Raw genomic sequence first — 12010 nt, forward strand, 5'->3', positions numbered from 1 at the left:
CAGCAAGGAGGAGGGAGAGGTTGGGGAAGAACTCCAGCAACACGACGGCGTGGTGTCGATGGAGAGACGAGGTCTCCCGGCAGGGCTTCGCCAAGCACCGACGGAGAGGAGGAGGAAGAAGAGCAGGGCTGCGCCGAGAGAGAGGGAAAAACCGTGCGTCTCAATGGCCAAAAGTGCCCGATATATATAGGGGGAGGGGAGAGGGGGTGCCACCCCTAGGGTTCCCACCCTAGGGGGTGCGGCAGCCCCCCCAGATGGGAGGTGCGGCGACCAGAAGGGGGAGGAGGGGGTGGCGCACCATCTGGTGGGCCTTAGGCCCACCTGGCCTAGGGTTTGCCCCCCCTTTTCTCTCCCTTGCGCTATGGGCTGAGTGGGGAGGCACACCAGCCCACCTAGGGGCTGGTTCCCACCCCCACTTGGCCCACCTTATCTCCCGGGGTCGTTGCCCCCCTTCGGTGGTCCCCCGGGGCCACCTCCGGTGGTCCCGGTGGTCCCGGTACGTTACCGGTGATGCCCGAAACACTTCCGGTATCCGAAACCATCCGTCCTATATATCAATCTTTACCTCGGACCATTCCGGAGCTCCTCGTGATGTCCGGGATCTCATCCGGGACTCCGAACAACTTTCGGTAACCTTGTATAACAATTCCCTATAACCCTAGCGTCATCGAACCTTAAGTGTGTAGACCCTATGGGTTCGGGAGACAGGCAGACATGACCGAGACACCTCTCTGGCCAATAACCATCAGCGGGGTCTGGATACCCATGGTGGCTTCCACTTGCTCCATGATGATCTCATCGGATGAACCACGATGTCAAGAATTCAATCAATCCCGTATACGATTCCCTTTGTCTGTCGGTATAGAACTTGCCCGAGATTCGATCGTCGGTATACCTATACCTTGTTCAATCTCGTTACCGGTAAGTCTCTTTACTCGTTCCGTAGCACGTCATCGTGTGACTAACTCCTTAGTCACATTGAGCTCATGATGATGTTCTACCGAGTGGGCCCAGAGATACCTCTCCGTCACACGGAGTGACAAATCCCGATCTCGATTCGTGCCAACCCAACAGACACTTTCGGAGGTACCCGTAGTGCACCTTTATAGTCACCCAGTTACGTTGTGACGTTTGATACACCCAAAGCACTCCTACGGTATCCGGGAGTTGCACAATCTCACGGTCGAAGGAAAAGATACTTGACATTAGAAAAGCATTAGCATACGAACAATACGATCTAGTGCTAGGCTTAGGATTGGGTCTTGTCCATCACATCATTCTCCCAATGATGTGATCCCGTTATCAATGACATCTAATGCCCATGATCAGGAAACCATGATCATCTATTGACTAACGAGCTAGCCAACTAGAGGCTTGCTAGGGACACATTGTGATCTATTTATTCACACATGTATTACTGTTTCTTGTTAATACAATTATAGCATGAACAATAGACGATTATCATGAACAAGGAAATATGATAATAACCATTTTATTATTGCCTCTAGGGCATATTTCCAACAGTCTCCCACTTGCACTAGAGTCAATAATCTAGTTACATTGTGATGTATCGAACACCCATAGCATTATGGTGTTGATCATGTTTTGCTCGTGGAAGAGGTTTAGTCAACGGGTCTGCAATATTCAAATCCGTGTGTACTTTACAAATATCTATCACTCCACTCTGGACATGGTCCTGGATGGAGTTGTAGCGGCGCTTGATGTGCTTTGTCTTCCGGTGAAACCTGGGCTCCTTGGCTATGGCAATGGCTCCAGTGTTATCACAGAAGAGTGTCATAGGACCCGACGCGCTTGGAACCACTCCAAGGTCGGTGATGAGCTCCTTCATCCAAATTCCTTCATGAGCCGCTTCTGAAGCAGCTATGTACTCCGCTTCACATGTAGATGCTGCCACAACTTCTTGCTTGTTGCTGCACCAACTCACTGCCCGACCATTCAACACATATACGTATCCGGTCTGTGACTTAGAGTCATCCGGATCTGTGTCGAAGCTAGCGTCGACGTAACCCTTTACGACGAGCTCTTCGTCACCTCCATAAACGAGAAACATTTCCTTAGTCCTTTTCAGGTACTTAAGGATATTCTTGACCGCTGTCCAGTGTTCCGTACTGGGATTACTTTGGTACCTCCCTACCAAACTTATGGCAAGGTTTATATCAGGTCTGGTACACAGCATGGCATACATTAGAGAGCCCACGGCTGAAGCGTAGGGGACAGAACTCATCTTCTCTCTATCTGCTGCCGTGGTCGGCGACTGAGTCTTACTCAATCTCATACCTTGCAAAACTGGCAAGAACCCTTTCTTTGAGTTTTCCATATTGAACTTCTTCAATATCTTGTCAAGGTATGTACTTTGCGAAAGACCTATGAGGCGTCTCGATCTATCTCTATAGATCTTGATGCCTAATATGTATGCAGCTTCTCCAAGGTCCTTCATTGAAAAACTCTTGTTCAAATAGGCCTTTATGCTCTCCAACATCTCTATATTATTCCCCATCAATAATATGTCATCCACATATAGTATGAGGAAAGCTACAGAGCTCCCACTCACTTTCTTGTACAGACAGGCTTCTCCGTAAACCTGTATGAACCCAAACGCTTTAATCACCTCATTAAAGCGAATGTTCCAACTCCGAGATGCTTGCACCAGCCCATAGATGGAGCGCTGGAGCTTGCACACTTTGTTAGCACCCTTAGGGTCGACAAAACCTTCTGGTTGCATCATATACAACTCTTCCTTAAGGTTCCCGTTAAAGAACGTTGTTTTGACGTCCATTTGCCAAATTTCATAATCATAAAAGGCGGCAATTGCTAACATGATTCGAACTGATTTCAGCTTTGCTACGGGAGAGAAAGTCTCTTCGTAGTGAACTCCTTGAATTTGTCGAAAACCCTTTGCGACAAGTCGAGCTTTGTAAACGGTTACATTACCGTTTGCATCAGTCTTCTTCTTGAAGATCCATTTATTTTCTATGGCTCGCCGGACATCGGGCAAGTCCACCAAAGTCCATACTTTGTTCTCATACATGGATCCTATCTCGGATTTCATGGCCTCAAGCCATTTGTTGGAATCCGGGCCCGCCATCGCTTCTTCATAGTTCAAAGGTTCAGCGTTGTCTAACAACATGATTTCCATCACAGGGTTGCCGTACCACTCTGGTGTGGAGCGTGCCCTTGTGGACCTTCGCGGTTCAGTAGTAACTTGATCCGAAGCTTCATGATCATCATCATTAACTTCCTCTTCAGTCGGTGTAGGCGCCACAGAAACAACTTCCGCGCTGCGCTACTTTCCTGTTCGAGAGGGGGGTGTAATTACCTCATCAAGTTCTACCTTCCTCCCACTTACTTCTTTCGAGAGAAACTCTTTCTCTAGAAAGGATCCGTTCTTGGCAACAAAGGTTTTACCTTCGGATCTAAGATAGAAGGTATACCCAATAGTTTCCTTAGGGTATCCTATGAATACGCATTTCTCCGCTTTGGGTTCGAGCTTTTCTGGTTGAAGTTTCTTCACATAAGCATCGCAGCCCCAAACTTTAAGAAACGACAACTTAGGTTTCTTGCCAAACCATAGTTCATACGGTGTCGTCTCAACGGATTTAGACGGTGCCCTATTTAAAGTGAATGCTGCAGTTTCTAATGCGTATCCCCAAAATGATAGCAGTAAGTCGGTGAGAGACATCATAGATCGTACCATATCTAATAAAGTGCGATTACGACGTTCAGACACTCCGTTGCGCTGCGGTGTGCCACGCGGCGTCAGTTGTGAAACGATTCCACACTTCCTTAGGTGTGTGCCAAACTCGTGACTCAAATATTCTCCTCCACGATCAGATCGTAGACATTTAATTTTTCTGTCAAGTTGATTCTCAACCTCACTCTGAAATTCCTTGAACTTTTCAAACGTCTCAGATTTGTGCTTCATCAAGTAGATATACCCATACCTACTCAAATCATCGGTGAGAGTGAGAACATAACGATAACCACCGCGAGCTTCAACGTTCATTGGACCACACACATCAGTATGTATTATTTCCAATAAGTCGGTTGCTCTCTCCATTATTCCTGAGAATGGAGTCTTAGTCATCTTGCCCATGAGGCACGGTTCGCATGTGTCAAATGATTCAAAGTCAAGAGACTCTAATAGTCCATCAGTATGGAGCTTCTTCATGCGCTTAACGCCGATATGACCAAGGCGGCAGTGCCACAAGTATGTGGGACTATCATTATCAACTTTGCATCTTTTGGTACTGACACTATGAATATGTGTAACATCACGATCGAGATTCATCAAGAATAAACCATTCACCAGCGGAGCATGACCATAAAACATATCACTCATATAAATAGAACAACCATTATTCTCTGACTTAAATGAGTAGCCGTCTCGCATTAAGCAAGACCCTGATACAATGTTCATGCTTAAAGCTGGTACTAAATAACAATTATTAAGGTTTAAAACTAATCCCGACGGTAGATGTAGAGGCAGCGTGCCGACGGCGATCACATCGACCTTTGAACCATTCCCGACGCGCATCGTCACCTCGTCCTTGGCCAGTCTCCGCTTATTCCGCAGTTCCTGCTTTGAGTTGCAAATGTGAGCAACAACACCGGTATCAAATACCCAGGAGCTACTACGAGCGCTGGTAAGGTACACATCAATAACATGTATATCACATATACCTTTAACGTTGCCGGCCTTCTTGTCCGCTAAGTATTTGGGGCAGTTCCGCTTCCAGTGACCCTTTCCCTTGCAATAGAAGCACTCAGTCTCAGGCTTGGGTCCGTTCTTTTTCTTCTTCCCGGCATCTGGCTTACCGGGTGCGGCAACAACTTTGTCGTCTTTCTTGAAGTTCTTCTTACCCCTGCCTTTCTTGAAACTAGTGGTCTTGTTGACCATCAACACTTGATGCTCTTTCTTGATTTCTACTTCTGCAAACTTGAGCATCGAGTACAACTCGGGAATGGTCTTCTCCATCCCTTGCATGTTGTAGTTAAGCACAAAGCCTTTGTAGCTTGGTGGGAGAGACTGGAGGATTCTGTCAATTATAGCATCATCCGGAAGTTCGACTCCAAGTGAAGTCAGACGACCGTGTAACCCAGACATTTTGAGTATGTGCTCACTGACAGAACTGTTCTCCTCCATCTTACAGCTAAATAACTTGTCGGAGACTTCATATCTCTCGACACGGGCATGAGCTTGAAAAACTAGCTTCAGCTCCTGGAACATCTCATATGCCCCGTGTTGCTCAAAACGCCTTTGGAGCCCCGTTTCTAAACTGTATAACATGCCACACCTGGCCAGAGAGTAGTCATCACTCCGCGTTTGCCAGACGTTCAGAATGACCTGGGCTGCTGCGGGAGCGGGAGGGTCACCTAGCGGCGCATTAAGGACATAATCCTTTTTAGCTGCTTCAAGGATGAGCTTCAAGTTGCGAACCCAGTCCGCATAGTTGCTACCATCATCTTTCAGCTTGTTTTTCTCTAGGAATGCGTTGAAGTTGAGGTTGATGTTGGACATCTACAATATTTATAAAGACAACTTTTAGAGTAAGTTCATGACAATTAAGTTCACTTAATCAAATTAAGTATGAACTCCCACTTAAATCGACATCCCTCTAGTCATCTAAGTGATACATGATCCATGTTGACTAACCCGTGTTCGATCATCACGTGAGACGGACTAGTCACCATGGTGAGCAACTTCATGCTGATCGTATTCAACCATACGACTCATGTTCGACCTTTCGGTCTCTTGCATTCGAGGTCATGTCTGTACATGCTAAGCTCGTCGAGTCAACCTAGGTGTTTCGCGTGTGTAAATCTGGCTTACACCCGTTGTATGCGAACGTTAGAATCTATCACACCCGATCATCACGTGGTGCTTCGAGACAACGGACCTTCGCAATGGTGCACACTTAGGGGAATACGTTCTCGAAATTTTAAGAGGGATCATCTTATTATGCTACCATCGTTTTAAGCAATAAGATGTAAAACATGATAAACATCACAATGCAATCATATAGTGACATGATATGGCCATTATCATCTTTTTGGGTTTTCTCAAAAGGACACAAAACAAGAAAACGAAAAATAAACTAGCATGGATGATACAGTGGAAAAGTGTGAACACCGGCTAACAAAGTGAAAGCATAAGCATGAATGTAGGGTCGGTGAGAACACGTACTCCCCCAAGCTTAGGCTTTTGGCCTAGCTTGGTCTACTCCCATGGATGTGTTGGGTAACGTAGCATAAATTCAAAATTTTCCTACGCATATTCAGATCTTCCTATGGAGAGACCAGCAACGAGAGAGGGGTAAGAGCATCTTCATACCTTCGAAGATCGCTAAGCGGAAGCATTACTAGAACGCGGTTGATGGAGTCGTACTCGTAGCGATTCCGATCTAGTGCCGAACAACGGCACCTCCGCGTTCAACACACGTGCAGCCCGGTGACGTCTCCCGCACCTTGATCCAGCAAGGAGGAGGGAGAGGTTGGGGAGAACTCCAGCAACACGACGGCGTGGTGTCGATGGAGATACGAGGTCTCCCGGCAGGGCTTCGCCAAGCACCGGCGGAGAGGAGGAGGAAGAAGAGCAGGGATGCGCCGAGAGAGAGGGAAAAACCGTGCGTCTCAATGGCCAAAAGTGCCCGATATATATAGGGGGATGGGAGAGGGGGTGCCACCCCTAGGGTTCCCACCCTAGGGGGTGCAGCAGCCCCCCCCAGATTGGAGGTGCGGAGGCTAGAAGGGGGAGGAGGGGGTGGCGCACCATCTGGTGGGCCTTAGGCCCACCTGGCCTAGGGTTTGCCCCCCCTTTTCTCTCCCTTGCGCTATGGGCTGAGTGGGGAGGCGCACCAGCCCACCTAGGGGCTGGTTCCCACCCCCACTTGGCCCACCTTATCTCCCGGGGTCGTTGCCCCCCTTCGGTGGTCCCCCGGGGCCACCTCCGATGGTCCCGGTGGTCCCGGTACGTTACCGGTGATGCCCGAAACACTTCCGGTATCCGAAACCACCCGTCCTATATATCAATCTTTACCTCCGGACCATTCCGGAGCTCCTCGTGACGTCCGGGATCTCATCCGGGACTCCGAACAACTTTCGGTAACCTCGTATAACAATTCCCTATAACCCTAGCGTCATCGAACCTTAAGTGTGTAGACCCTACGGGTTCGGGAGACAGGCAGACATGACCGAGACACCTCTCTGGCCAATAACCATCAGCGGGGTCTGGATACCCATGGTGGCTTCCACTTGCTCCACGATGATCTCATCGGATGAACCACGATGTCAAGTATTCAATCAATCCCGTATACGATTCCCTTTGTTTGTGGGTATGGAACTTGCCCGAGATTCGATCGTCGGTATACCTATACCTTGTTCAATCTCGTTACCGGTAAGTCTCTTTACTCGTTCCGTAGCACATCATCGTGTGACTAACTCCTTAGTCACATTGAGCTCATGATGATGTTCTACCGAGTGGGCCCAGAGATACCTCTCCGTCACACGGAGTGACAAATCCCGATCTCGATTCGTGCCAACCCAACAGACACTTTCGGAGGTACCCGTAGTGCACCTTTATAGTCACCCAGTTACGTTGTGACGTTTGATACACCCAAAGCACTCCTACGGTATCCGGGAGTTGCACAATCTCACGGTCGAAGGAAAAGATACTTGACATTAGAAAAGCATTAGCATACGAACAATACGATCTAGTGCTAGACTTAGGATTGGGTCTTGTCCATCATATCATTCTCCCAATGATGTGATCCCGTTATCAATGACATCTAATGCCCATGATCAGGAAACCATGATCATCTATTGACTAACGAGCTAGCCAACTAGAGGCTTGCTAGGGACACATTGTGATCTATTTATTCACACATGTATTACTGTTTCTTGTTAATACAATTAGAGCATGAACAATAGACGATTATCATGAACAAGGAAATATGATAATAACCATTTTATTATTGCCTCTAGGGCATATTTCCAACAGGATGGTCATGGCGAAACCCAAAATCATAATGGGTGTTATACGGGAGTGTTGCAGCCACTGCCTGAATAGCTGCCTCACGAAGTCGATCAGCCGTCGCCTCCCTCTCATACTCCTCTGCCTCTCCTATGGTTATGTAGTATCTTCGTTTTACCTGAAAATTAAAGAAAGCAGGAGCAGAAAGGGTAATATGGAAAACATGCTGCCGGTTAAATATCAAGCGGTATAGGAGGGATCCATGATCTCTCTCAAGGAACTGGTAGCGTGTTAGAGCGACATGATCAAGGTAGGCTAAACAGAGAGGATGGTCTTCGGAACGGATGGATACTCCAAGAAAATTTGCTAAGCGTGTAGCATAAACTCCACCAAAGAAATCCCCCTCACTGGCATTATTATTCAGCCTCCTTGCTATTATAGGTCCCATATTGAAGCTTCTATCACCTGTTAGTGCGCTCTTAAGGATACTAAGGTCGGAAGTGCATAGGTGACAATGTGCACCCTTGCCGTTAATGCACCTACCTATGAAGAGGGCAAAGTAGTGCAAGGCAAGGAAATGGATGCTTCCTATGGTGGCTTGCGTGATATCTCTGGTTTCTCCAAGAGTTATACTGGAGACAAAGTCTCTGACCGAAGACTTAGAAGGATCATTAATACTACCCCCATCGGGTATCTTGAAAATCCTATTGAAATCCTCCAAATCCATGGCGTACGATTTATCGTATAGATCAAACAGTATGGATGAGTCACGGCCAACTGAAAATTTAAATCTACGCACGAAAGAGGCAGTGAGCATAGCATACTGTTCACATTTATCTGAGAGGAATTCTTCTAACCCGGCATTGCGGACAAATGTATCAAACTCATCCTTGAAACCTGCTTCGATCATGAACTCATCGGAAGGCCATTCACATGGTTGTACCGGTGCGTCCCTTAGTTGAAAAGGTTCGGGCACCCGAAAAGAAAGACGGGGACCCTTCTTACTTGAGGAACCACCATGAAACTTCCTCCTGAACATAATTTCTCTTTGCTGAAATTTTGAAGTTCAAGAGAAAAGTGAATAAAGACCAACCATACCTTGTAGCAACTACTCCTACTAGTGCCTAGAGACTGTATGACGCGCTAAAACTACTTGGGGCCAGCTAAAATCAACATTTCTAGCTCAAGAACAGGGTCACCAAGGTAGCAAGAATACGCGAAGTATAAAGCACTAGAGCAAAAACTAATTGGACCAATGGAGCAGTCACTTACCAAGGAGTAATTTCCCCAAAACGCTTCGGAGAATGGTGCTTTGAGCAAGGAGATCGAAAATCACAGCCAAATGAGCAAGAACACGGGTTTGAGCTGCGAAACATTTTTTTCTGGAGGTGGAAGAAGAGGATGGGAGCTGGAATGAGTGGAGGGGGTCCCTGTGGGCCCCACAAGCTTGCTAGCCGCCACCAGGGGTGGCGGTGGCAGGGCTTGTGGCCCACTGGTCAGGCCCCCAGGCCAGCTCTCAGGCCCAATATTTTTCAAATATTCCAGAAAAAATCATACTAAATTTTGAGGACCATCGGAGAACTTTTATTTTCGAGGTATTTTTCTCCGGGACGCTAAAACAGAAAACAGGAAAACTAAACCAAATCTATCATTTTTATTCTAAGCAACAAAAAATGAAAGCTCAAAATAGAGGTATGTGACTCTTTGATTCATCCATTTCATGGTCATCGAAAGAAATCCGTCAATGGGGTTGATCAAGTCCTCATGACAAAACCTTCTCGAATCGCAAGAGAGAACGGAGAATTTTCGAGTAGCCACTAAGTCACCTCAATGGGGATATGTATCTCCCCAACAAGCAAATCATACTTCATCTTGACACGAGGAATAGGGCATTCAAAGCTCCCAATAAGAATCAATGAAGTCTTTTCAATAGCATTGATGCAATGTACTTGATATCGTTTCTTTGGAAAGTGCACTGTGTGCTCATTACCGTTGACATGGAAAGTGACATTGCCTTTATTGCAATCTATAACAGCCCCTGCAGTGTTTAAAAAGGGTCTTCCGAGGATGACAGCCATGGCATCGTCCTTGGGAATATCCAAGATAACAAAGTGTTAAGATAGTGGTGTTAGCAACCACAACAGGCACATCCTCGCAAATGCCGATAGGGAAAGCAGTTGATTTGTCGGCCATTTGCAGAGAAATTTCAGTGGGTGTCAACTTATCCAATTCAAGTCTACGATAAAGAGAGAGTGGCATAACACTAACACGGCTCCAAGGTCACATAAGGCAGTTCTTACGTAGTTTCCTTTAATGGAACAAGGTATAGTGGGCACTCCGGGATCACCAAGTTTCTTAGGAGTTCCACCTTTGAAAGTGTAATTGGCAAGCATGGTGGAGATCTCAAGATCTGGTATCTTCCGTTTATTAGTCACGATATCTTTCATGTACTTGGCATACGGAGACATCTTGAGCATATTAGTTAACCGCATCTGCAGAAAGATGGGTCTTATCATCTCAACGAAGCGCTCAAAATCCTCATCATCCTTTTTCTTGGATGGTTTAGGAGGAAAGGGCATAGATCTCTGAACCCATGGCTCCCTTTCTTTACCATGCTTCCTAGCAGTGAAGTCATTCTTATCATATCTCTTAGGTTGTGGGTTATCAGGATGAACCGAAGGTTCAATCTCCACATCCTCCTCATTACTAGGTTGAGCATTATTATGAACATCATTGTCCATATTGTCACCAGGTTCATGTTCATCACCAGATTGTGTTTCTGCATCAGACGCAGAAATATCATTAGGTTCTTCAGGTGTGACAGTATTTGGTGAACTGGCATGTAGGTTTCTATCATCCTTATTCTTCTCCTTAGGATGACTGGATGTATCAGCATTGATTCCTTGAGAATCTTGATCAATTCTCTTAGGATGACCTTTAGGATACAAAGGTTCCTGAGTCATTTTGCCTCCTCTAGTGATGACTCTGACAGAGTTGTCATTTAATTCATTGAGTAGGTCATTCTGATCTTTAAGTACTTGTTCTACCTGAGTAGTAATCATAGAGGCATGTTTACTCAGAAGCTTCATATCATTGACATTTCTGTCTACACAAGCACTTAAATGGCTAAGCATACGAGTACTTTGTTCCAAATGTCTGCTAACATAATCATTGAAACTTTGTTGTTTGGCAACAAAGTTGTCAAATTCATCAAAGCATAGGCTAGCAGGTTTATCAAAAGGAATATCACTCTCATCAAACCTACGCAGAGAATTCACTTCTACTACTTGTATCGGGTTATCGAGACCATGGATCTCTTCGATAGGTGGTAGATTTTTGACATCTTTAGATCTAATGCCTTTCTCTTGCATAGATTTCTTGGCTTCTTGCATATCTTCGGGGTTGAGGAATAGAATACCTCTTTTCTTTGGAGTTGGCTTAGGAGGTGGTTCGGGAATAGTCCAAGCATTATCGTTGATCAAGATGTTATTTAGTGGGGTCTGAGCTTGTTCTACAGTTTGTTCCCTAAAAACACAACCGTCACAACTATCTAGGTGGTCTCTAGAGGCATCGGTAAGTCCGTTATAGAGGATATCAAGTATCTCGTTCTTCTTAAGAGGGTGATCAGGCAAAGCATTCTGTAGCTGGACGAGCCTCCCCCAAGCTTGTGGGAGACTCTCTTCTTGGAGTTGAGCAAAGTTGTATATTTCCTGCAAGGCAGCTTGCTTCTTATGGGCAGGGAAATATTTCTCACAGAAGTAATGGACCATATCCTAGGGACTACTCACACATCCAGGAGCAAGAGAGGTGAACCAGGCTTTAGCGTCACCCTTTAAAGAGAAAGGAAACAGCTTAAGGATATAGTAGTGGCGGATCTTCTCCTCACTAGTGAAAAGGGTGGCTATATCGTGTAGTTTGGCAAGATGGGCTACGACCGTCTCAGACTCATAACCGTGAAAAGGATCAGATTCGACTAGAGAGATTATCTCAGGATCGACAGAGATTTCATAATCCTTATCG

Source organism: Hordeum vulgare, chromosome 5H, assembly GCF_904849725.1.
Source record: "Hordeum vulgare subsp. vulgare chromosome 5H, MorexV3_pseudomolecules_assembly, whole genome shotgun sequence".
NCBI lineage: Eukaryota > Viridiplantae > Streptophyta > Magnoliopsida > Poales > Poaceae > Hordeum > Hordeum vulgare.